We start from the raw sequence: 27,491 nt of genomic DNA, 5'->3' as shown, positions 1-27,491 counted from the left end.
ACAGCTGCCACCTAAACTGACTTAACCAGATGTAAACTGCTGCAACCGAGCTCTATGGGTTACCCCCATCATCCTGGCTTACCCCCATCATCCTGGCTTACCCTGGCTTATCCACGATATCCTGGCTGCTCGGGGCTTTAAAACGTGGCAGGAAGTCTGCTAGATTCTTGGAAATATGGCTCGAAGTGTAGAGCTCTAGCCTTGGGCAAATGTTATTAGAAAAGTATCCCCATGCTTTGAGTTAGAGACCCATGGCTAACCCCCCCAAAAAAAACCCACCCCACTAAACCATTAGATGTGAACTTGTGTGATTTGTGAAATGTTCCTCAAAGAATGGTGATACTGATGAAAGCACCCTAATTCTAATGACAGCTTGTGGAAGAGTGCTATGTGCTGAGTCCTTCATAGGGTGCTCTGTGCTGAGTCTTGCATTGGGAGCTGGGTGCTGAGTCTTCCACAGGATGCTCTGTGCTGAGTCATGCAAAGAGTGCCATGTACTGTGTCCTTCACAGAGTGCATTCTTCCATATGGCCCTTGTAAGAGCTCTACAACTGAGATGATCATGCCGAGAATATTGAGACTAAGATATGTCCCCTTGGCAGGAACAAAATTATGTATTACTGAAGACTAGTCAGTTGTCTACTGCAGACAATTGTTTTGTTTTGTTTTTTTCTCAGTCATGAACCTCGAAATAGGGGCCTAGGTGCTGTCCCTTACCCCTTGGGCTCATGGCTAGCACTCCACCACATTGAACCAAAAACCTTCTTTTAGGAGAGGCCACAGCCTAGTGTTCTATAGCTGAGGTCTGTCCTCCTGCCTTCTCAGGAAGCTGAGATTTGAGTATCTGAGTTCCAAACTATCCCAGACATTAAAGGTCCCATGAGACTATTATCTCCAATTCACCACTAAGAAATCTGAAGTGAAAGCTTGGTGCTTGTGTCTCATGCCTGTCATCCTAGCTACTCAGGAGGATGAGATCTCAGGATCAAGGTTCAAAGCTAACCTGGGCAGGAAAGGCCTTGAAACACATAGCTCCAATGCACCACAAGAAAAGCTGAATTGGCACTTTGGCTCAAGTGGTATAACACAAGACTTGAGCCAAAAAGGTCAAGGACAGCACCCAGGCTAGACTTCAGGTCCTACAACAATAGAAGAAAGACAGAAACAATCTAACAAACCTGAAGTAGAGGGCTGGGAATGTGCTTTAGTGGTAGAGTGCTTTAAATGTATGAAACCCTTGGTTTAATTTCTCAGGACCACATCACTAAAAAAAAAGGCTGAAGTGCCTCTGTGGCTCAAGTGGAAGAGGCAATCCTTGTATAAGAGAAACTACATACAGTACTCAGTTCCTGAGTTCAAACTCAAAGAATGGTGTATGTGCCTGCGCACATGTGTGCTTACACATACACACACACACACACACACACACACACACACAGACTAGAAAGTGATGCTGTGTTCAACCAGTCCTGTGTTCAACCCCAAATCCTAGACATCCAGGGCCCAACTAGGAGAGGTCAAACATTCCAAAACCTGATGAGATTCACTAGCCTTGTATGACAGGAAGCTTTGTGATATCACATATGTGCTTGGATTTCCGAAGCTTCTGGAAACCTAAGAGAAGCATCATAGGCCCATCATTGCCCTCAATGAAACACTTCATGAGGTTCAGTGCCCTAGTTATCTGCCTGAAGGACTCCTGAATTATATTAAGTACTGTATGTGAACAGCATAATACACTCTCCCAAAGGCAGGATAAGTGCACAGGACTTGGCCTGCCACTGAACGTGTAACAAATGAAGGCTTCCTGTCAAACCAGAGTATTGGGGAGAGAGATAGCTAAGGCTACAAAGAGACCTTTTTCTTCTGACCTGCAGATCCTGCCCATACTCATCCTCACTATCTGACCTGGAGGAAGTTGTTTGTTACACAGCTGTACAGGACTGAGGCCTTTTGTCTGCCTATCCAGTCAATGAGAGAGACTTCTTCCAGCAGGCCTGGGATGCAGAGAAACCCTCAGGCTACTCTGGGAAAAGTGAGAGGAGCCCAGGAACATGCACTGTCATCAAACCACTCTCTGTTATGAAATCATTGTATTGAATACAAATTTCCTAGGTTGGTGCTGTTCATCATAGCTACTCTGGAGCTTCACCTATAGAAATACATACATATATACACAAAGACACGGAGGTACAGGCTCTTTTTGAGGGGTCAGGTCCTAGGGATGAACTATGAGCCTAGGCATTGTCCTTGAGCTCCTTTTGCTCAAGAGTAGTGCATTAACCTTGAATCAAAGCCCCACTTCTGGGTTTTTCTATGATGTCTTAGAAATAACAGTGTCATGGACTTTCCTAAGCTGGCTGGATTCAAACTCATATTCTCTACATCTCAGCCTGCTGAGGAGCTGGGATTACAGTAAGAAGCCACTGACACCTTCTTTCCTTATTTCTTCATTTTTTAATCTGGACAATCTGACTCATTAAAAGGGTAATTCAATGGTTTGAATTTATAAGTCAACTACCCAATGTTCTTTATAAATGCTTTCTATGAAAAGTATTTTCTCTCCTCATCTTCTCCTCTGGTCACAGGTTTGAACCAAAAGTGAGAAATGAATGCCACAGCATTTGGGAGCAAATGTCCACAGGATATGCAAGCTCTGTCATTTAACATTGAGTTGAAGTGAATTTACTGTCTCAGGATGAAAGGACCAAAAACTGGAGTGATCCTCACACTGTCTGAATTGCACCTTTTGCCTATAAAATGATCTAATAATTATGATTGTTGGGTGTCTCAAAACCTTAAATATCTAGAACACACTAGAAGTATCTTCATGTATCTCTTGAGATTTCGACTAAGGGTTTGTGTGGAGAGGCTCCTAAGGGAATCCCTGAGGAAAGCCACTTGAAGCCTCTTCAGGAAATCACCATTCAAAGTCAGCCTGAGCAGGAAGTCTGTGAGACTCTAATCTCCAACAAACCATCAGAGAACCAGAAGTTGAACAGTGGCACAGAGGGTAGAGCTCCAGCTTTGAGGGAGAAAGCTGAGCAGGAGACACAGCCTAGTCCAGGCAGGAAAGCCTGGTATGTGCTTATGTCCAATTAACCACCAGATGGTTGGAAGTGGAGCTGTGGGGGTGGTAAAGCCTCAGCCTTGGGAAAATAAGCTAAGGAATGCGTCGGGCCCTGAGTTTAAGCCCTGGGATGGCCACAAAATATTTCAAAAAGAGAAGGCCAAGTTTATATATCAGTGCCCTACCTACTTACGTGTGTATATTACTTCCCTGAGTACAAACAGACTGTATGCAATAATTCTGCTTTTATTTACTGGATTATTTTTCAGGTATATTCCTTGTGCATACTGCATACAACCTTTATTTACAATTTATTATGAGGCCAATTCAGGAGCCATCACAAATCAGGCAGGGGAAGAGAAAATCAGGTTTCATAGAAGTAACCAGTATTCAGAAAGTTAAACTTGGGGACATAAAATGGTAGCATACTTATGTAAAAACTACCATTAAGGAAAAGATGAGGGGCCTGGGAATGTGGATTACTGAGAGAGTGCTTGCCTAGCATGCAAGAAGTCCTGGGTATGATTCCTCAGTAGTACATACACAGAACAAGCCAGAATATGTGCTGTGGCTCAAGCAATAGTGTGCTACAGACAATGCCTAGACCTTGAGTTCAACCCAAGAACTGGCAAAGAGATAGCTAGCTAGATAGTTAGTTAGTTAGGTAGGTAGGTAGGTAGGTAGATAGATACATAGATTCATAGATACATAGATAGAAACAGATAGATAGATACATAGATATATAGAAAGAAAGAAAAATGATAGATGAATTGGGTCTTGGACACCAGGAGGAAAGAAGGGAACAATTCCCAGTCATGAGGCCTTCTGCAGTGTGCCAGGGCACCAGCATCGCATTCACACAATCACAGAGCAGGAAGACTGTCTCTTTCCCACTTCTTAGGCAGCCAAGGGCCCCAGAGCCAAGAGGGCAGAGGTAGGTTCTAACTTAGGTGCTTGGAGAGAGAAGAGAAACAGCCCTGCCTCTAGTTGGTCTTGGGATTTGCATTAATTACTTGGAGAATGAAGGAAGGAGAATGCACTGGCAGAGGTAAAAGAAGGGCCTTCAGATCTGACTGATGGAGAATAAAAAACCCACTCCCTAAGACCAGAGAGCAGGTTTTTTCTTCTCTGCTCCTCCCCTCTCCCCCACTAAACTGGTTCTCTATTGGTAAACTAAACATAGCCTGAGTCTCCCTTCACCTGAAGAGGAAGGTTAATTAGTAATTGTTTGAAGAGGCTGACAAAAGCCTGACCCTGGTTTAACTCTAACAAATGTTTCAGGTTTCCCCCCATTGCTGGTAGTGCCTGGAATGAATTGGTTTTGCAACTAACTTCCCTGTTGAGTGTGTACATTCTGCCTCCTAATCCTACAGGCCTGCTCTCTGCAACTAGCCTGGCTTTTGCAACTGTTTTCTGTCATTCAAATACAGTGTTACACTGGAGTTCTTCCTGCTAACAGGACTAGGACTTGGATCCTGAAAACTTCATTTGAACACAGGATGGGTCAATAATGTTTCTTTCCTGCTTCTATAGCTCAAGAACTCTAGGAACATTTAGAGTACCAGTAACTTCTCATCACCAAGGAAAAACAGGGAACTCTTGAACATCTGAACTTTCAGAAGTGGAAGTCAGATTATCATAGACTTTTCTGCCCTGGCTGGTTTTACTCTGTGTCCTGAGACCTCAGCCTCCTGAGCAAAGGGGGAGGTCCTGAGTTACTAGTGCTCTGCTAGGTTCAGAACTGTAATGACATTGACAATACAAGTCAACTGCTTATCACAAAGGGATTGGAGATCATATTAAGCCTTTCAATATTAGACCTTTCAGAACCCTGTGGACACAAGATTACAATGCTAGAGTCTGAGAGGCTGGGCATATGGATCTGCTACACTTGAACCTGGAGCTCTAACTCCAATTCTGGTGTAGATCAGTGTTCATTTTCCAAAGAATGATCTCATCATTAGCAAATAGGACCTGGGTTCAAATCCGAGTCTTCACGCCAATGGCAGGAGATTACAAGAGACTCATTCCTAAGGATAGGAATACCGTTTGAAAGAGTAGTTCATGAATCCATCTAGTCTAAAATTGGATGCAATAATCCTAGAATGCTGATTCATCTTAATTAATAGTTTATTAAGCATGAAAAGAATAATATTCCTCCAATGGGTGTATAATAAATACCTAAGAGTTAGTAGGAACGTAGTAGGTGTCATTGAATCATAGATAGATGGCTCTGGCACTCTTTACCAATATATATTTATTTGTATACCACCATCTACCTATTCATGTATAGCTGTTTTGGCCAAACCTGGGTGTCAATCTCAGTGCCTGCGGACCACCATATAGCTTCATTGGCTAGAGGCTGCCATTCTCAAACTCACCCATTCATGAAATGGGCCTGATAGGCACTGAGTTCAGATCCTCTCACTGCCAGGCATGATGGAGAACATATCTAAAATCTAGATGCTATGTGATAGGATGTAAACAATGAAATAAATTGCATAGGTGTCATCAGAGTCAATAAAATAAATGGTAAATAAATGAATGAAACAAGAAATAAAATGAATAGCCACAACAAACACAATGTTGACTGAACATCTGGACATAAGTATAAATCCTATCTTTAAAATGTATATAAGGAGTATCTTTTCCAGGCCTGAGGCTTGAATTCAGCCCCCCCTATGAGGAGGGAATGGCGGAGATCCTGAGATACTCGTTTCTGGGCCTAGGAAGAGTCATGGAATGCAATCGATCTCATCTTTGAGTGAGTAGTTCGTGCATGATGTGAGTAGGAAATGATAGGCAAGTCTCATGGGGTATTTATTATTTGTAAAGAGCAGTTAAGGAAGTGTGACAATAATCATCACTGTCATGAAATGGAGTCATCAGGAAAGATCCAAGAATCGGTAGTCACACAGATTGGATTCCATCACAGGTCACCATCTCTCCTACTCTTTACAAATATGTACTTACTTGCATGATACCTTCAGCTTTTGAATGGATGACTATTATGCTTCTCACTCCCCCCCCCCCCAGGGAGGCTCAATCTTAGGTCCTGGGAACAACCCAGCTCCTTTATGGCTCACAGGCTGTTGTGTTCATGTGGACCCATTCACCAATTGGGCCTGCTGGGCCCTGAGTTCAGATCCCAGCCCTGACAAAAGATTCATCTTCATATCAGAAGCCAATCGTTCCACCTGTTTTCCTTTCCTGTGCAAGTCGTGGGTCTCAGGTATAATGGAGAATTTGTGGTCCACCCTGTGGCCATGGGAATAAGTTGTTATCCATGTAAGCCCAGTTATACCTGTCGCCATATCCTCAAGAAAATACACAATACATCCATGAATAGCATACAAAATAAAGAAAATAACTACACTCAACGCACGATGCAGTCCTCACACAGATGTGAATATATACTCCATGTTTCAATGATGCATTGAGGAATATTTTGACTTCCTTGGGGCTCGATCTCTATTCCTGGGAGCGGCCCAGCTCCTTAGTGGCTCACAGGTTGGTGTGATCACGTGGACCCATTGGCCAGTTGGGCCTCCTAGGACCTGAGTTTGAATGCCAGCACTGCTAACAATTCACCCTGATGTGAGAAGCCAGTCGTTGCATCTGTTTTCCTGTGCTGTGCAAGTTCTGGGCCTCACCTAGGAGGAAGACTGTATAGACAACTCTATATTCATTGCAATAGGTTGTCATCCAATTCACCAGAGTTATATCTACCATCCTTTACTCAAGAAAAAACACAATACATCAATGAATAAGACACAAAATAAAGAGAATGACTACACCGAACGCAAGATGCCGCTCACCCATGTTTGGAAATATAGATCCCCTGTTTAATTATGAATGTATGACTATATTGGCCCCCACCAGATCTCGATCTCAGGTCCCAGGAATGGCCTAGCTCCTTAGTGGCTCACAGCCTGGTGTGCTCACCATGACCCATTCACCAATCGGGATTGCTAGGCATTGAGTTCAAATTCCAGCACTGACTAAAGATTCATTCTGATGTGAGAAGCCTATGGTTGCACATGTTTTCCTGTCCTGTGAATGTCCTGGGTCTCAGGGAGGATGGAGAATGCTCTATAGGCAACTCTATAGCCATGGGAATAGGTTGTCATCCATATCAGCACAGTTATATCTGTCACCATACTTAATAAAATACACAATACATCCATGAATAAGACACAAAATAAAAAGAATAACTACACTGAATGCAAGATGCATACCACATCTGTAGGTCAAGAGAGATCCTATGCTTATATAAGGTGGGCTTGCTGTTTTTCCGGTGCTGGGGCTTCAAATCAGGCCCTGGACCAGGCCTGACATTCTAGTCTTCATGGATAGTGAGCTTTCACTTCCCCCAAAGTGCAACAGAGCTACCCAGACCTGAGTTCAAATCTCAACGCTGACAAAAGATTCATCCTGATATCAGAAGCCAGTTGTTGCACACGTTTTCCTCTCCTGTGAAAGTTATGGGTCTCAACTATGATGGAGAATGCATAGGCAAACCTCTAACCATGGGAACAGGTTGTCATTCATGTCAGCACAGTTTTACGTGTCACCATATTTTGTAACATACCAAATACCTCCATGAATTAAAGACAAAAAAAGGAGAAGTGCACCAAACACAAGATGCTGACCACCCAAATATGTCAATATAGATCCTATGTTTAAATTATGGATTTATGACTATATTGGACCACCCCCTGAGGATCAATGTAAGATCTTGGGAATGGCCTAGCTCTTTAGTTGCTCACAGGTTGGTGTGTTCACTTTGACTTATTGGACAATTGGTCCTTCTGGCCCTGAGTTCAGATCCCATTACTACCAACAAGTGGATAGTGGAGTAAAAAGCCGAGTGTGAAACTTGGTTTCCTATTCTCTGAGAATCCTGGGTGTCAGGCATGATGGAGAACATTTCTACAAATCTAGATGCTCTGTGATAGGATGTCATCAATGTAATAAAGGTAATAGTAAAACATAGTAAAATCAAGGGTTAATAAATGAACAAAACAAAAAATACAAGGAACAACCACACAAAACATGTATGGATTGAACATCTATGGGTAAGTATAAATACTATCTTTACAATGTGTATAAATAATATGTTTCTAGGGCTGGGTCTTGAATTCAGGACTAGTGAACAGGCCTGATTTTATGTTCAAGTACAGTTATCTTCCCCTTCATCCACACTGCTGCAGATTTACCCAGATCCTGAGTTCAAATCCAAAGCCTGGAAGAATAAACAGCACGAAGTGCAAGCCAGGGAACTAATTTACTTTTTTTAATTTTTCTCAGCACCGCGTTTGAACTCAGGTCTTGGCAACTCTGCCTCAGCTTCTATCACCGTATGCTAGGATGCAGCCACTGGACCCACAGCTCTTCCTGAGATCCTAGTCACCTAGGTCTTGCAGAAACAATGCTCAAGAAAAATGCCTTTTTACATTTTCTTCCTTTGCACGGTGACCCTCCTGAGTCTGAATTACACTGTTGCAAAAGGTACTTCACCTTGCATTGCTGAAGGCTGGCAGACTATCAGGGAAGCCGTAGGCCTACGTGGCAACATAGGCCCTGATTTCGAATCCCCGTCCTGACACCAACCAATGGCAAGAGATACTAAGAAACTGGTTCCTATCCATAAGAATAACAATGGAATGTTATCAATGTCATGGTTGAATGAGTTGATTGTGAATCATGCTCCTATAAAATTAGGCAGCATCATTTCAGGAGGTTCATTGATTTCATTTATTATTTATAAAGAATTAAAAGAATATTATTACTTACAGGAATGCAATAATTTCAGGACACTGATTGATTTCATTCATAGTATATGGATGAAAACAATAACATTAATTATATAGAGGCATAATAAATACCCAGGAATTGGTAGGAATGTAGTCTATATAACTGACTAATGTATAGACATCTCTGGCACTCTAAAAATTATATATTTATTAGCGTGCTGCCATCTTCATGTTAATCTGTTCTTATTTTGTTAACCACTGGGACACAATATCAGGTCCTGGGAATTGCCTGTCTGCTCAATTTGCCCCAGGATGGCATGTTGACACTCACCCATTCATTAATTTGGCCTTGTAGGCCATGAGTTCAGATGACAGCACTCCCAAACAATGAATCATGGAGTAAGAAACTGATGGTGACACATCTTTTCCTTTTCTGTGAATGTCCTGGGTGTCAGGTATGAAGTGGAATACATATGCAGACCTATATCCTATGTAATCAATGTAATCAATGTTCTATGTGCCATAATAGCCAATAAAATAAATGGTCAATACATGAATAAAACTAAAAAATAAAATAACTACACTGAATGCAATATAGAGTCAACATATGTATATAAATAGAAATCATATATGTGAATTGTACATGAATATGACGTTTTCTATAGGTGGGGATTGATTTCAGGCCTAAGGAACAGACTTGAATTTCTTGACTTCAAGGGGGCAAGCTTCCCCTTCCCGCACAGTGGAACAGAGTTACCAAGACAATGAGTTCCAATCACAGTCCTGGCAGAAAAAATGGCACCTTTATACTATGTGATGTCCAATTCTTAGGTATTTCATTATGCCTCCATTTTATTACTGTGATTGTTTAAATGCTTCATAAAGTATTAATTAAAATCAATCAGTGTCCTATATTTGTGTATAATTTTATCCTAGAATCATTCAAAAAATGCTCATTCAATCTTGACATACATCACATTCCATTGGTAATCATATGGATGGGAACAAGTTTTTTAGGATCTCCTGCCATTTGGAGGTGGTGGCAGGACCAGGACTTGAACTGTGGGCTCCAACTCCTACTTCAACCCAAGGATAGGGAACTCACCGGTCTGTCCAAGAACAACAGCAAGACCAATTAGGCAGGCACCAGTAGCTCTAAGTAGTTCTTGATACTTACAAGGCTGTGATAGGGGGAAAATGGTCAAAGTCACCCTAGGCAGGAAAGTCCTTGAGACCTCTGTCCAAATTCTTTGTCAACAAAGCCAGAAGCTCTGTGGCTCCTGTGTGGAGGATAAGCCTTGAGCAAAAAAAAGCTCACAGACAGTGCCCAGATCCTGAGTTCAAGGTCAGGACTGGGAACAAATAAACATATACAACTATCTGTGCAGCCATCCAGCTAAAGCAGGTCACCCTCTTGTCCCCAACTGAATTGTGCAGAGTTCCATGGGAAAAGTGCTAGGGGATCCGCTGTCATCTTGACTCTGCCCATGCTGCTTGCATCACAGGATTCTGGCCACATCTCCATTCTTTCATGTTTCCTTCTGACCAATGGAATACAAGAATGGTGACCACACCCACATTCCATGCTGCCCAGTAGCAACAGGGTTCCCTCTGTTAGTTTACACCACTACCAGCAGTTGAGGAACTTAGAGCTGACTGCGTGCTGAGCAAAAGACTCAATGTGACTTTGGAGTATAGTAGGAAATTGATGCACTCCCTGGCCCCCCAATCCCCTTCCTACCTTCCTGAGGTGCCGGGTTTCAAGCTCTGGCAATGGTGCGCTGCCAGCCAACCTAAGGCCCTGACCTGGTCCCTGCCCTTGTTCCTCTGCTCTGGGCCCATGTGTCCATAATGCCACCACCCAGGCTGCTCGCGCTACCTGGAGCAGCCACCAACAGCTTCTCCCAGTGGCTGCCCCAACAACACCCCCACCCTGGGTCAGACACCACTCTGGGGTAACCATGAGCCCCTGCTTAATTCCTCTCCCTGGCTCTGAGGGGCCACCTTTCTGTCTTGGGCATTTCTGAGGTAGAGACTCAACATATGCTCAGGATTGGCTGGATAGTGGTCCTTGTATCCGTGACAGGTATGATCCACCAGGCCTGGTCCTCTGTAGTTGGGATGGTAGACATGTAACTCCATGCTCAGTCATCAGTTTAGATCTATTAACCCAAACTCTTAGTCCACAGCAGCCGATTCTTGACCACAGGTGAAGCTCTGTGTAGGGCCTCAACCATGGGAACTCAGTCTCCTCAGGTGAGTTGTGAGGAAACATTTATACAGAGGGATCTCTGGAGCATGGCTAGGAACAGAGGGAGCAGCATACAGATAAAGTTCTTGCTGCTGGCAATTCTGTGAGCATATGACAGGAAGATACCTGGAAAGGGCTCAGGTGGGGCCTGTTACTAATCGTACAACAAGTGTGGGATTATGAAACAAAGAATGGCTCTCATTCATCTTTCCCCTATCCCCATAAAGGAGGGGAGCCTTCACTCTCTTGAGTTTTTCAGCTGGGGAAACCAAGGCACAGAAAAGCCAGGTGACCTTCTTGTGACCTCAACTTCACAGGACCTCGGCCTGACTTCTCTACCATGTTCCCTAGGACAATGGGTTCCATTCAGTCCACTTCTTGTGGTGGGAAGTCCACTTCTTGTCAGTCGTGGTGCTTGAACTCTAGGCCTGGTTGTTGTTCCCGAGCTCCTCAGCTCAAGGGTAGCACTCTACCACTTGAGCCCATAGTGCCACTTCCAGATTTCTGGTAGATCTTTGGAGATAAGAGTCTCACAATCGTTCCTGCCTGGGCTGTCTATGAACCATGATTCTCATATCTCAGCCTCCTGTGTAGTTAGGATTAGAGTTCTGAGCCACCAGCACCCGACTTGTGTAATTCTGACTTTCTTTCTCTCTCTTTCTCACAGGAACTGGTTGAATGGGTGCTGGAGGAAGTGACCCAGAGTCCCCATAATGCTGGAACCCAAAGTGGCCCTCTCTTTCTGGAGGTTGGCTGTGGGTCAGGAGCTGTCTCATTCAGCCTGTTGAAACAGCTCCATGAGGTAAGCCCCTCTGTGCCCTGGTTAGAATTTAAGGGTTATTCATTGTCCATCCACCCTTACTGGACTTATTGTATTGTATTGTTTCTACTTCATTTTATAGCACCTGGCCAAAATTATGATACATAGTTACAGAATGAAAATATAATGTCAACTTAAGAAAGTCATTTAGGGCTCTGGGAATGTGGCTTCATGTTACAGTGATTGCCTAGAATGCATAAAACCCTGGGTTCAGTTCCTCATATCACATAAACAGAAAAAAACTGAAAGTGGTGCTATGACTCAAGTGGTAGAGTGCTAGCCTTCAGAGAGAAAAAAAGCTCAGGAATAATTCCCTAGCCCTGAGTTTAAGCCCCTGGGCTGGCAAAAAGAAAACAAAACACAACAAAATACATTTGGTTAGAACCCATACTTGGAATATAAAATTGCTCCTTCCATACTGACACCTGACAATAGTCCCTAAGTCATGTACTTTACTTATATTAGGATACTGTGTTGAAAAAAAAAATGTTTTGTTCATTAGGTCACAGCAATTAATGCCAGGAATGTGCTTAGATGTCAGGTGAAGATTAACTCTGGAAATTCAAAGACTCTAAGATTTTGTGTGGTCACTGCTAATCACAAAGAGAAGAGTAGTCTAAGTGAGATTTGAAAACTTTTTGGTCAGTCATGACACCAAAAAGGTAGAGGCTAAGTAACAGTTGTAACAGAAGAGGAGGAATAACTTCAGATGCAAGGAATAAATGATAGTAACTAAGGTATACCAGAAACTCTTCTAGAGAACCATTTTTGGTTATTGAAGTCCTAGTTATCAACTAGGCTTACTCCTCATTGCCTTTAGCATTCTAAGTCTCTTAGGCTAGTTCTTAATCTCTGTGAGATAAATGTATCTGCTTCTGTGCTGTTCTTTCATATCTGATCTCATTTGCTTTCTAAAAATCTCTCTTTCTATATTTCTCTATGAACATTTCCTGATACTAAATGCATCTATACAGATGGCTCATGAGTCATTAATGTAACAACGTGGAAAAGGAGGACATATTTATTGCAACCTCAATGTTTCTGAAAAGCTTCAATGTCATCATTTGATTCAAATTTCCATTCTTTGGCTAGTGTCATTCAGTGCACATAAATGCAAATATGAGCTGGCTGCTGGTTGTTCACACCTGTAATCCTATCTACTCAGTAAATTGAGACCAGAGTATTGTGGTTCAAAAAAGCAAGCCTGGTTAGGGAAGACCAAGAGATCATTATCTTCATTTAACCACCAGAAACCCAGAAGCGGTATTGTAGCTAAAGTAGCAAAGTACTCAACTTGACCTGAAGAGCTGAGGGACAATGCCCAGGATCAGAGATCAAGCCCCACGACCAATAAAATAAGTGAAAATATGACTTTAAGTTTTCCCAAAAGGAACGAAAATGTCAATAATCTTCCCAAGCAGAAAAAATAATTCCAAAATTATTCAGTGAACCTACTTTTGCTGAGTTATTGAGGTTATGGCTTCTTTGCTGGACATTTTCTTCTTTTAAAAACTGTCAAATATTAGCTTTATAATAAACTTCATTTAATATTTCTTGTTTCAAAAGAGAAGTCGATGCAGTTGATGTCACTTAGCTTTCTTAATATTTTAGTTCAAAGCCAACCCAGGCAGAAGACTCTGCCAAACTCTATCGCTAATTAGCACCAAAAAGTTTTGGTTCGAGCAGTAGAGTACTAGCTTTGAGGGCAGGTGGACAGGAAAGACAATTTTTAAGGGACAGGGTTCAGCCTCTGTCTTCAAGCCCCAGAACCAACACAAAGTAAACAAACAAGCAAAAAACTCCACATATTTCTTTGAGACCCTCCTTAAAGGAGTACTAGTCTGAGAAGAGGTTCCTTTTGCTGATCATGCTCACTGGATCCTGCTTTTTTGGAATCCTTATTGCTATGGAGAAATCAGGACCAGACTAAAGGAATTGATAACTGACTCCTGCAACAAGCGAATCATCTCAGGGTTCAAATATCCATCCATAATACACTTTAAAACCTCCATGACTTTGTTTCTTTGCAGTAGAACACTTTTAAAACAACGTTATTTCCTTTTGTTCTATGTTGGCCTTCAAATGGCATATTATTTCTTTTGGTAATATTCTAAACTAGAAGTTTACAGAAAAGTTTCATATAAGTAAAGAACACACTCGAACAAGTCAGGGACAGAGATTCCTTCAAGCCTTGGGATATTTTTCTTGTACAATAAAAAGGAAAGCACAAGTTAACTTGAATTTTGTCATTCCTCTATTTTCAATTCCTCTCCTGGGATCAGTGTCCACATCCAGTAACAGTTACTTCCAGTAACAATCAATTGTGCTGCTTGAGGTATAATGAATGTTTTCTTTCTTCACTGAAATAACACAAGGATATCTTTGGACCTGAGGTAACAGGTCCAAAGAGACAAGTTACTAAAGAGAAAATATGAAATTTATATTGCTTATAAATATATTATCCATGAGTACATTGAGTTCAAACTTTAAAGTTCTCAGTAAATTAAGGCAAATTTGAAATAGGAAGAAGGTTCTCAAATCATTCTTTTGTGAGTGTAGGTGCTATGCATTATTTCCCAAGTGCACATGAGTTAACAGTAAGAGAAACAATAGCAATAATAGGAGAAAGAGAAGTTTTGTGTTTAAGTATAAGGGTTCAATACACTATAGAAGACTCTACAAATAAGACAACATTGAAACAATAATTCCAAGTCCAGTATGTAGATTTACGGGAGTGATATAGAGAAAGTATTACTCCTACGTGGACCATGAAGCATGAGGCCACTCCCTTTCTAAATAATGCTTGCTAATCATGCAAATTTGTTAAAAGTAGAATGGAAGAATAATTCTTCCCCAATAAAGGTCAGATATAAGAGCATGAATTTAACTAGGAAAAAAAATGTCCATCTTGAGAGAGCAAGGATTATATTAGCAATGAACCGGTGGCTGACATTTATTTTTCTTTACTTATATTTTTTGTTGGTGGTGGTTTTGACATTTGAACTCGGCCTGGGCACTGTCCCTCTGCTATTTGGCTCAAGGCTAATATTCTACCACGTGAGCCATAGTGTCACTTCCAGTTTTCTGGCAGCTAATTCGAAAAAGTAGTCTCCAGGACATTCCTACCCAGTCTGGCTTTGAACCTCAATCCTTAGATCTCACTGCCACCCAGCTTAAGATCACATTTCTAACAATGTACACTCAGCATATGTAATGTGTATGTTCATCTATCTTCTTGAGTTAAAAATCTGGGCTACAGCTTAGACTTTACATTCACAAAAATGTTTTTAGTTTAAAAGTTGATACTCCTAGAAAAATAAAACCTAAGAATGTAAAGGAGTCTGGGAATTTCAGTTTGCATACAGCCTGGGCAGAACAATCTTTGTGACACTACCTATAATTAAGCAGCCAAAAGCTGAATTGGAAGAATGGCTCAGGTGATGGAATACCAGTCATGAACAAGATTGATGAGCAAGATTGATGAATAAGAGCTTGACACTTTTGCATACATGTATACAAATATACACATACACACAGAGGCACTTATATGTGCACACACAAATGAAACAACTCTCAGAATATGTAGAAAAGTTAGAAAACAATAGAAAATATGTCCTGAGTAAGAATAGAATCAAGTGATAATTTTTTATTTAGAAAGTCTTAAGTGAAATTCTTCAAAAAGTTTGAGAATATTACATAGGTAGGGACGAGATATAGTAAGAGAGTCAAGTAATCATAATTCAAGGGATCAGATCCATGGAGGAATGAATCAGAGACCCGTTCAGGTGCATCTGAAAATGTTCATATCCTGTGTGAAATGTTAGAAAATCTTTGAAAATAGTAGATAAACAGTCTGAGCAGTCACTTTGGTGGATAACATCACTAGAGAAGTTTAGAATTGCTAGTCTCTACCTAGATTAAATAAATCAACCAACTAGGCAGGGCAATGTGATACAAGCCTAGAATTCTAGCAGATTAGAGATTGGAATTATGTAGTGATACCTTCTCTGGACCAGGTAGTATAATTTTGTCTTAATAAAGCAAACCAGTCAAGAAAGGAATACACAGTTGGAAGTTTGGGCTAATTTTGTCATTATGGTTTGAGAAGTCAAGTTTCCTATTGAAATGCAACACATATATAATATTCAGTTGTGTTTTAAATGCTCTCTTCTTTACAGAACATTCCTAGATGCAAAATGGCTCATGATTCCCATCCAAAATTTGAAAAAGTAAATAATCATCATTCTTTTGGATTCCAAAGAAATGATGAAGGATTACAAAACGGTATCCCTGGAGAAAAAGCAAAGTTCATCTAATGTAAGACTATGTAGATTTTGCTAAATTAGAACGTAGATTTAAAATAAATATTTTGGTTTTGTTTGTAATTTCATATTCTATATGATACTAGAAAATTATTTTTAAGTAGAGTGTTTAATTGAAAAACTCACAAATGATTCTAACATTCTATTTGCCTAGAAGATTCTTTCAAAAGAGTTATAATTAAAAGTTATTTAAGAGATAATTCCATCAGTTCATATATAAAATGATAATGTGAATAATATAGACAGAGTTGCCAACAAATGGATGAAATTAATTTATAAATTAAGAAAAATAGCATTTTTTGAGTCTTTGGTATAACATGGTATGAAGAGAATAATTGTGTGACATATTCTTTCTTCTACATATATGTAACACAGGAAGCAATTTCCTTAATTACGTGCCTCTTTATACAATGCGAAAAATGCTAGCTTTGAGGTTTGTTTTTATTTTTGTTTTGTTTTATTGGTTTGTCCTAGGGCTTGAACTCTGGGCCTGGACACTGTCTCTGAGCCTGTTTTTGCTCAAGGCTTGTGCCCTACCACTTCAACCTCAGTGCCACCTGTGTCTGGCGTTTTCTGAGAAGTTTATAGGAGATAAGAATCTAAGGAACCTTCCTGCCTGGGTTGACTTTCAACTGTAATCTTCCCATCTTAGCATCCTGAATATCTGTGAGAGTTAAAAAATTATAAAATATAAATAATATTTACAAGTGTTCTGATGTCAAGAATACCACTGGGAGTAAAATTTATGGAACCCACTTTATTGAGGTGTTCTTTCCAGAACAAGGAGGGCATCACACAGAGGTGTAGTATTATTTCACAATAGAGATAAGCTATTTGTGATGTGAATTAAGGGAATTTTGAGGTGCACCATACAAGTTGGAAACTGTTGGGCTAGGATGACTTTATGAGATAAATCTTGGGATTGATGGTCATAGAAATAATAGCTTACTTTGATAAACAATTGCTTACTCTTAAAGAATTAATTATTACAGATGTTTCATAGTTTTATCCTCTACCAGAATGTGGCTATTTTTCTGTTGACTTCTCAATCTGTATCACCCCATTGGAAACTGCATCTATTGCAGAATTATATAACATGCAAACACGTACTGTTTTCAATCTCTCAGATATGGAATGTTCAGAATTTGAAAATGAGTAGTTATTAGTCATAGGAATTTGAAGAACACATATATCCTGTCTTCTTAACAACTTATTTACTTTTAAAAGTTATGGGTTTCACCAGAATTAATCTGTTTTCAGTTTTAGCATGAGAAAGTACTATATTTATTCTTTTTTGAAAATATAGGCAAGTATATTTTGAAAATATCATCAAGTTGGATAACATTCAAGTTGATGATCCTCTGATTAAAAAGGGATAATTAATTCAAATTAGATGCCAGCTAGTATTGATTTTTAAAAAGTTATTACATAAAGAATAATATTTATTATACTAATCCATGATATTTATTTCATGCAGCTTATTTTTTAAATTTTTTATTAGCAAAGTGATGTACAGTGTGGTTACAGTAATTGTAAGGTACTGAATACATGTCTTTTCAAACTTGTTACCCCCTCTCTCATTTTTCTCATAAATTTCTTTCACCCCAATACTCCTCACAAGTTGTAATGTACATTTCCAACATATTATTTTGTGAGTATTGCTATTAAATTGGTTTGTCCTTGGTCAAAGAAAATAGAAGTTACATAGTACATTAAAAACAACAATTGTAAATAAAAATCTCTGTTTCCATATCTTGGAGTTCATTTTGCTCAGCATCAGCTTACATGGACATATATATGCATAACAAAGCCACTGGAAAATAATAGTTTCATGGACACTATGTCATGAAAACAACATTTTAACTGTTATTGATGGTAAAGTTGGAATTAGCGTTGGTGAATTCGCGATTCTGATAAAGGAATTTCAAAAAAGTTTTAAAATTATGACAGGTAAATTTTAATTGTTCAAAGTTTTTAACAACATAGCCTATGAACAAAATTTAAAATTGCCTGGGAAAAAAGGCTTTCATGCAAAGAAATCCATGGAGACTTAACTGAGAGGGAGCAATGTGGGTAAAGATGGCTCATTTTTACATTAAACAAACAAACCTCAGAAACCTTGCTATCAATCCTGTACGTTTCCTTGAGAATTGTCCTTACCCAGGAAATATACTCTTACTATGTGAAACAATGTTGTAGTGTAATTTAAATTCAAACTTCTTTAAAAAATAAGATATCAAAATTTGTGCATTGACCGTTAATTATCAAACAGTAATTCTCTGAAAAAGATAATTTGGGTCCAAATATTTAGGGAGAAAGTGCCCTCCACAACGAAAGAAGGTATTGGGTATACATTTTTTTGTTTGTAATATTTTCCAAAATGCCTTTGCATGTGAAATACTGAAAAAGAGAAAAAAATCTGATTGGATACTTCAAACCAATGATTTCATATTTCTAAGTATCTCATAAAAACATAATATCCTTATTAACATGAGATAGTGAGGACTTCTCTTATTACATTCGGCAAAAAGTTTTGGGATCAGAAAAGAATTGAGCAAATTGAAAAGGTAAGAAAACGTGGTCTTAGAAGCCGTAGCTCAGTGTATTGGCCTAAGCAGTGGAAAGAAGCCAAAACTTTTTGATATAGATTGTCATAATATTTTTGCTACCTAAAGTGATTTTACAGAGCGTATTTGCCTCACTACAATGTGGAATAGATTGAACGAAGACATGGAAATAAATTCCACATCCAAATAAAAGAGTTTTAAAAGAGAAACCATGAAGATGTAGCAGTGGGGGAGGCCTTATAGTCCTTCAGCTTCACTAGACTTGAAGCCAATAATCTGTGATTAATTGGAAATCACGCAAGAGCTAAGAAGAGGACATAGAAGTAGGACATAGAAGCATTGTCCTTTGTAACAGACACTGTCATCCAAGAAATGGGTGATTTAACTCTATTCTTCTCCATACAACTTGTTGAGCAAATGCAAAATGAAGACAAAAAATAATCTATTGAAATAATTTTCCAAAGAATAACTTCACTGTTTCTGATATGGTATCTAAGGAGAATATTAAGAGAGAAGATAAAAGTGGAGTATTTTTTTTGTTTCCTCTAAGCATATTGTTAGCAAAATACATCTTTGAGGTTAGAAGTGATTGAAGCAAAAAGTGGTGGAGTATTTATTTTTGTGGGCACTTTAGACACAAGAAGAATTTCAAGGTAAAAGAAAAAAGAATCCTAAATATTTGTGATCACAGCTTCTTGGACTGGTTTTTTGGAGACAAAGTTTTACATTAGAGTTTGTCCTCATTATCATAGATGTTGGGTTTTCGTGGCAACCAAATGCAAGGGGGAAGTTTAATGTACTTGCTTGGACAAGTAAACAGATTGATAGAAAAAAATGGCAGATAATATTTAGTGAATTACTTTGACCAATTACTTTGCCAGAAAAAAGAAGGAAAGATATAATTCAAAATCACTTGACTTAAAATTATGAAAATATAGTAATGAAGAGAAGAGATATGCGAGAAAACAGAGGATTGTTTTTTCTCCAGTGGAGTAATGGGTTCTTGATCTTGTTTCTATCATTCTATCTTCACAAGCTATCAAGTGCGGTTCAGGATTGGAGGATCCAGTTCAGACAAAGAGAACTCGAAGAAGAAAATATTTGCAGCAAATGTAGGTGATTTATAACCTTAGACAATCTATTTAAATCTGTTCAAAATTCTCCCCTACCCCGTACTGCCCTCTTTGAACAGTTTTTTTTTTTTTTTGCTTTCCCAAGACTGCCTTCATTAACTGCTTAAAATTTTGAGAGGTTATATTCAAACTCCTAGAGATTGCTGTTTGGTTGTAATTTTTGTGTGATTTTTTTTGTTGTGTTTTTAAGCTGCATTTCAAAAGCTTGTGCAAGTATGTTACAATTAAATATGTCCATCTAATTGTCCAATGCTCCTGGATCAGAGTTACTCCTTCTATCATTCTGAACCAACCCCTTCTCCAAGATTTATTTCCGATTTACTACTTCCTTTATCACATGTGTACATTGAGTATTCTAGCTGTACTTGTCCCTTGTTCCATTTTTCATTCATTCTATGTCTTTACTAATATTCTTCTCTGGTTTCATCTTCCAGATAGTCATTCTCTTAAAATGTCTGGTAATATTTTTAAAGGTTTATACACATTCCATGGAGTTTCAATCCTGCAAATACTTGAACTTATGTCAACTTCTATTTCCATAATTCATTCATCTGCAATAAAAATTCGCAAGTCTGGAGACGTGAATCTTTAGTCAACAAGAAAGTTTAAAAATGGCTTAGAATGTATTCCTAACTACCAATTTTTATAAATGCCTTTGTACAATGGTTTGTGATTGTTTTATTTTACATGGGATAGTATTTTCTGCTACCTATATGTTTTGGAAAAAAAGAAAAATAATAATTACTACTATAGAGAAATATGATAGACATAGAAGACAGATTTTATGTTTGTCACATCTCTGATGAGTACCCATATTCAAGACTTCAAGTCATAGTTTTTACTATGTTAGACAGACAGGGAAAACATAAAACAACATATGATAAGGCAACTATTTGTGACTTTTTAAAATGTACCTCATTATGTGATGAAATTTACTTTATTAGCTAATGTTTGGGTTTGAAACATGGGAGGCTGATCTATTTAACACATTTCTGCAAGGCACCTACTGAACAACACAAAGGGTGGGTGGTATTATTTCTACACTTTAATGAATGGTTGAAACTATTTGACATTAGTGCTGGGTAAATAAATCCACTCTATTGTAAATTGCTCCCTCCACTTGAAAAACTTTTAATGTCACTAAGTATCATCTACTTGTCAAATGTTATTTTGGCGAATGTGATTTTAAAAAGTTTATTTGAAAAGGAGTATACTTTCAGGAGATTAAATGTAGGTTATCATTGGATTGAGAATGACAACATTTTTATACTACAGAACCAAGTTTTACTGAAGTACCAGTGTTTTGAAGCACTAAGGATCTTCTCAATTAATGTTTTTTCTGAATTATATTTGACCTCGAAGTCAAATTTTTCTGGCCTTGGTAGACCAATTATGGATCTATCATTCCAGGAACTATTTTTTTGGCCTACATATGCTGGACTGAAATATTTCATTAATCGTTAGGAGAGAGGTATTAAAAGTAATCTTGTGAAATTTGTGATCTTGCTCACTCATATGGGCTGGTCATCTGTAAATTGGAAATTTGAATTACAGTACTTTCTCTCAGAATTTTTTTATCTCATCTTTATGTTGCCTTGCATTTCACAATTGCTTACTGCTAATTCCTATGTCTCAAGGAATTGAGGACCTGAAATATTATAGGAAATGAGAATTTTAAATGGGTCTTCAATTACTTTCTGATGGCATATTGCATGGGCCTAGGTGAGACGTCTTGCCCTTCTTATCTGATGATGTGGATAACTGGGACCTGGGATACTAGGAACCCTGGGTCCTGCAAAAGAATAATACTTTTTCGAAATAACATCAGCAAAATTTGGGTTCAAAAATATGATTCAAAAATAGTTTGGGACCAGAGAGTTAAACAATAAACAGAGCAGCAGTGTAAAATTCCTTATAGATTAGAGGAAAACAACATTGTTTTTTTACCATGTGAATTAAGATGACCAAGAATATTTAGAAGGTATCCCAAAAGACATTGCATTGATACTTTTATATTCTAATATATACTCTAAACCTAATTATTTATATTCCAATTGTATTTATTGGAATAAATAAATATAAATTTATTTCTCAAATTATCAACTGATTCTAGTAAGTTTCACTGTGTAAAATATAAAATCAGCACATATAAGTATAAATTATATAAGTATATGTAATATAATAAAAAGGCACATGTTTTGCATTGTTCTGTTGTTGTTAGGATATCAACGGCAACTCTGTTTTAAAGTTTTATTCCATTATCTCTACCTCAGTGTTTGGTAGGGTTAGGCCTAAAGATTTACTATTTGTAGTTTTACAGACTGGAGGCAAGAGGAAACAATGTGATAAAAATATTACCAATTTAAGGCCTAAAATCGAGGAGAAATATATGGACTTCTCCTGCAGCTATGGAAATATTTGGTGATGTAAATGCTGTAGTGTAAGTTCCTGCCTGGTTGGAAGGTAGACAGACCAGGACTTTAGGTAATCATGCATATGAATGATTTTTCACCTTCTTGGCTTTAGCTACTTTTGAAATGATAGGTATAATAAACAATTATATTTTGATAAAATACCTTCTAGTCTGAACAGTGCTGTCTGAACTGTTCATCTCTCTATGATCCCTTGTAACTAAGATTAATTTTGTTGCAGTAAGACAATCTTTGCTGTCAGGGTAAGATACTCTGGTGTGTCTGTTCCTACATGGAAGAATGGGAAAGGGTCAGGGAGACATTTGTGCCAGTAAGACCTCATTTGGGACATTTTAAGCTGCACAAGTTTAGAAGTAGCTCTTGAGCAAAGCTTACTTTGAATCCCTTAGCTCCACAAATCTAACTCAGTTGGACAAATAAGTACTTGAAAAAGCCATCACCTTTGGACCTAGCTATAAAGGCTTCAAAGTATGATCAGGTTTAAAATGAAAAAGACTTAAAATAGTCATTGACAAAAAAGTTTGAAATGTGAGCAATTGATTAAACAATATACATTTTTCCCCACTCTACACAGAATTTTAGGGAAATAAGATCAATATCATTGCTAGGAACAATAAGGTTTCCTTGTTACAAATAGGCAACGAAAGATATATGCCTATATTAAGATTGCATCATTAACTACTTAAATTTACAAGATACTATATGCTTCAGCAGCACATCTACCCAAATTGCAACAATACAGAGAATTACATGGCACTTCCACAAGGATGAGATGGAAATTTGTGAAGTATTCTTCGGATTCAAGAAATGAAATACAGTTATTAAAAAGTTGATTACAAAGATACAAGTGAAAGAATACATTTAGTTCATAGAATTAAAAGTTTGTCTTCAGTGTATTAACTCTTCATCTTAGAAAGGCCTTTACATAGCGTAACCTTTACAAAACATTTGAAATTAGATAACATTGTCATTTTATCCCAAAGAAATAAAATACTATAAGGACCTAGGAAAAACGGAATCTTAAACTGTTTCTATATGGAATGCAATCTGAAAGGACACATTTATTATTGAACCTATATATTATAAATCAATGTAGAATTCAAAGTATTATATTTGGAGAGAATGAAATAGATTTTGGACATTATACAAACAGAATACAGACTATTTTAAAATAAACTTTTTCAGACAAGTACCAGAAATATTTTTAGTTTCTTTACTACTCATTTCAACAGGTAAGTTAAACTTATTTCTGATTTTAAAAAATCACAAACTCTGCAGAAATCATTATAGATATATACAAACAAGTCTTGAATACATTTTGATATCAAAGTCAGGCAATTCACTTGGAAGAATACCATGGAATCCATGAATTTTTACAGTAAGATATTGCTGTTACTTTGTATTGTGAGAATATTTTGGAAGGACACAAAGATGGACCATCATTTTTGAAATTTAAGAAACTTAACCGAACCATTACAACATATGAGAACAATTTCAACAGCCTTCCACAACTTCAAAGATGTAGTGATACATATTATGCTTTTTGCAATATCAAATGCAGTTTCTTCCAAGTTGTTCTTCAGACCTGGTTTGATAAAATGGTTCAACAGAAGGCAATCCAGCATATTTTTTTTACCTCTATTCCCAGCAGCAAGATGCAAGGGGGTCAAGAGGCATTTAGTTTGGACATTGGTATCTGCATCATGATGAAGTAAAAAAGAAGCAATTCTGGTATTATTCCATGTATAAGCACTGTGCAGGGGTGTCCGGCCATCGACAATTATTTCATGAATATCTGCCTTGAGCCACCAACTCATGGACAATGTCTAAGTGTCCATTGTAGGCTTGCCAATGAAGTGGGGTATACTCATCCTCATTCCTAATATTCACATGAGTGGCCTTTTTGGAAAGTAGTGTCTACACTGTAGTAAGCTGAGTATTTTCGGCAGCCCAACGAAGAAATTTGCTTGGATCCTTCTCCATCTTTTTTCTTGCAAATGATACCATTCCTCACTTTTTCATCTTGTTCCTTGTCTTCATCAGAATTGCCTAACCAGTGACTTTGAGTACCACTGGGAATGAGGTGCCTATGTATTTCCCCAATAATTCACATTGGTTGAACTGGTCAGAAAAATCCAATGAATTTTCTGCTTCTGTTTTTTCACCATGATTTGTTTTCTCTTTTTCCATGTTTTCTATTCTAAATTATTCTCACTGGTGAATAGGGAATTGATAGAGAAAAGAGAAAGATTTTCCTCTATATTCAAAGTTATAGGCTGAAAATGATGACCAGTGGTGTCTTCATGTGCAGCTTATTCTAGGAATGAGAAAATAGGAAATAATGCTTTCTATGAAAATGATTGGGATAATGGCAGAGCAGAAAGTGAAATGATGCAAGCAAAAATATAAAAGCAAAATAAATTAAGATAATTATGGAGCAATCATATTATCTATGAGAACCATGAAAAAGAGAGAGGAAGAGAAAGATGTACAATGACCTAGCTAGCCACAAATTCCATCCATGCCTCTGATCAATTTATAGAGGAAACAATTTTATTTTTAAAAAAGAGATGGAAATAGAATTTATGTATTTACTTGAAATTAGTAAATACATTTTATTAGCCTACCCAAAGATACATAGCTTTGACTAAATTACAGACAAGAATATAAATCCTTGACAATTCTAGTAACAGATCTGACAAATCAGTTAAATCACACTTTTCCTGTACAATGAACGAATGTGTCTATTCTAGAAAAGCAGCTAGAGAAAGAAGGCCGATTGTATCTGTAACAAAACTTTGTGGAAAATTGTATTGAGGATTACTTACTGGTGATCCACTTGCACTGGAAGCGTGATTCTGAACTATTGCTTGCTGATTCTGAATTATTGCTTTAATCATTATATTCTCCAGGAAGAAAAAGTGAGATTTAATTGATAGCAAAGAACTACTAATACATTTTGACTTCTCATTAAGCACCTTCAATCATCAAAATCACATGAAGACAATAGACAGGCCTACTTATTTTAGATGAAAATGTGTGTCTTTACAAAAACAAGAAATTTAAGTAGTCATACAAAGGACTTCTATTTTATTACTGCGTTATACTTTTCCCTAATGTTGGGCAACAATAAATAATGGACCTATTAGAAAGCTCTTATACCTCATATGTTCAATAGTGAGTCCTCTTATATTATATCATGGTATTTTTTGTTTAGGGCCTTAAGAAGAAATTTACTACCATGAATTTCTGACAGGACAATATCATCACTATACATCTTGTTTCTATACACTCAGTTTTAAATTACTATCTAAGTATGTGCATTAATAACTATAGAGGAAAAAGAAGCCACATGGTGGCTTTTGTTTTTAATCCTAGCTAATAAGAAAGATGAAATCTGAGGATTGTGGTTTGAAACCAGAAAAAGCAGGGGAAAAAAAGGCCATTAGATTCTGATTTGAAAGTAACCAGCAAAAGCTAGAAATGGAGCTGTGGGAAAGCAGTAAAATGCTAGCCTTGAGAAAACTAAAACAAAAAAGTAACAAATTCTGGGACAGAGCCAGGCCCTGAATTCAAGCCTTAGTATTAAAACCAAACAAATTAATTAATAAATTAATTAAAATAAATTAAGTGGTCATTTGTGGAGAGGCAATTACAATGAAACATGCATGGTGACTAGATTGTGTACTTTTTTTAATAAGGAAAACTATCATTTGTACTAATCACTAATATTTTATTTGAACTTTTTTGTATAATAAACTCTGAATGTATATGTGTGTGTACATGTGCACACATGTGTGTATATGTATATGTGCGTGTGTGCTGATGCAATGTTGTTTGCCAATGTGGACAGGGTGAGGTTGAAAAGAGCTGTGTTGCAATGTTTTTATTTATCAGCATTCTGTCATGTCATTTTATTGGAACCACCCTTCTGTACATATATATATGTCAAATAATGTCATCATAATCAAAATATTTACAACATTAAGTTAGATAAAAGAGATCACTTTCAATTCCTTTTATATGTTAGGTAGGAAGATACAGAAATAATTAGGTAGTAAGTTATTTCTGTAAGATGACTGTCAGTACAAAATATGTATTTGACCTCTTAAATTGGTCATACTTTTACATATACGCATTGAGTGTGTTTGGCCAACTTGACCAAACAGGTATTACTCTCTGGTTAATCCTATAAAACACAAAGTGGATAAACTCTTTCCGGATTTCTATTGAAAACAACTTTCTTCGTAAGATCATATCTATTCTCACTAAGATAATCTACCCTGTATTTATTAGGTTTGAATATCCCATCATATTGACTGAAAATCAGTATTGTGGATATGCTTGTTAGATATACCTTTCAAAAACAAACAAACAAAAAGCATGTGTCACCTCCAGATTGTGGATGCATTTGAAGTTGTTTTGTACCTGCAATGAGATCTTCACTAATGTTTCTTTTATGGGAGTAACTATCACAACATTAACAAATAAGGCTTTTCGAATCTTTTCCAATATAAATAACATCCCAGAGTGAGTCTTGTAATTTCTGAAGACCCTTTGAATATTTTAGTATTATTTAAGTTCATTGAGTATAGAGCAAAAATCATTTCTGAAATAAATATTGTTAAAATCTGAAAATGTAAGTGGGTATATAGGATTTGTGCATCATTTTATGAAAAACCAGTTCTTATGAAACTAAATAAAATAGAATAAAAGAATGTAAGTGAATTGGATAAGCTATTATTATAACTTGGTTTTCTATTAACATAGTCCTTTGAATAGATGATTCAGTTAAATTATTTCATTTGTGTCACTGCACTTCTTATTTTTAGAATCTTTGTGGTTATAAGAGTGAATTTGTAGTATAAATAAGGGTCTTTTAAAATGGATTAAGCTTGTCTTTTGTGTCCTACTCCTAAGAAAATGAGTTATTTTCAAGCTTTAATAGTTTATAATTTAATCTTCAGTATCATAAGGCATTAAAAATGCAATAGAATTGATGTCTTTTCTTCATAAAAGAAAGGCAAATCCATTTCCTAACAAATGGGGCGATGTCATTCTTTCTGATGGAGGCATAGAATTCCATTTTGTATATATAACACATTTTCTTGATCTATTCATCTACTGAGGGGCATCTGTT

At 37.5% G+C, this 27,491-nt stretch overlaps 1 pseudogene; it reads left to right on the top strand.

Moving 5' to 3' along the window:
- Positions 1 to 23,053: 23,053 nt before the first annotated feature.
- On the top strand, positions 23,054 to 23,153 carry LOC122098237 (annotated as a pseudogene).
- Positions 23,154 to 27,491: the final 4,338 nt, after the last annotated feature.

Source organism: Dipodomys spectabilis, unplaced genomic scaffold (genome assembly GCF_019054845.1).
Source record: "Dipodomys spectabilis isolate Male_0828 unplaced genomic scaffold, ASM1905484v1 ptg000466l, whole genome shotgun sequence".
NCBI classification, from domain to species: domain Eukaryota; kingdom Metazoa; phylum Chordata; class Mammalia; order Rodentia; family Heteromyidae; genus Dipodomys; species Dipodomys spectabilis.
The sequence above is the reverse complement of the archived record's forward strand: the minus strand, read 5'-3'. Positions and strand labels throughout refer to the sequence as shown.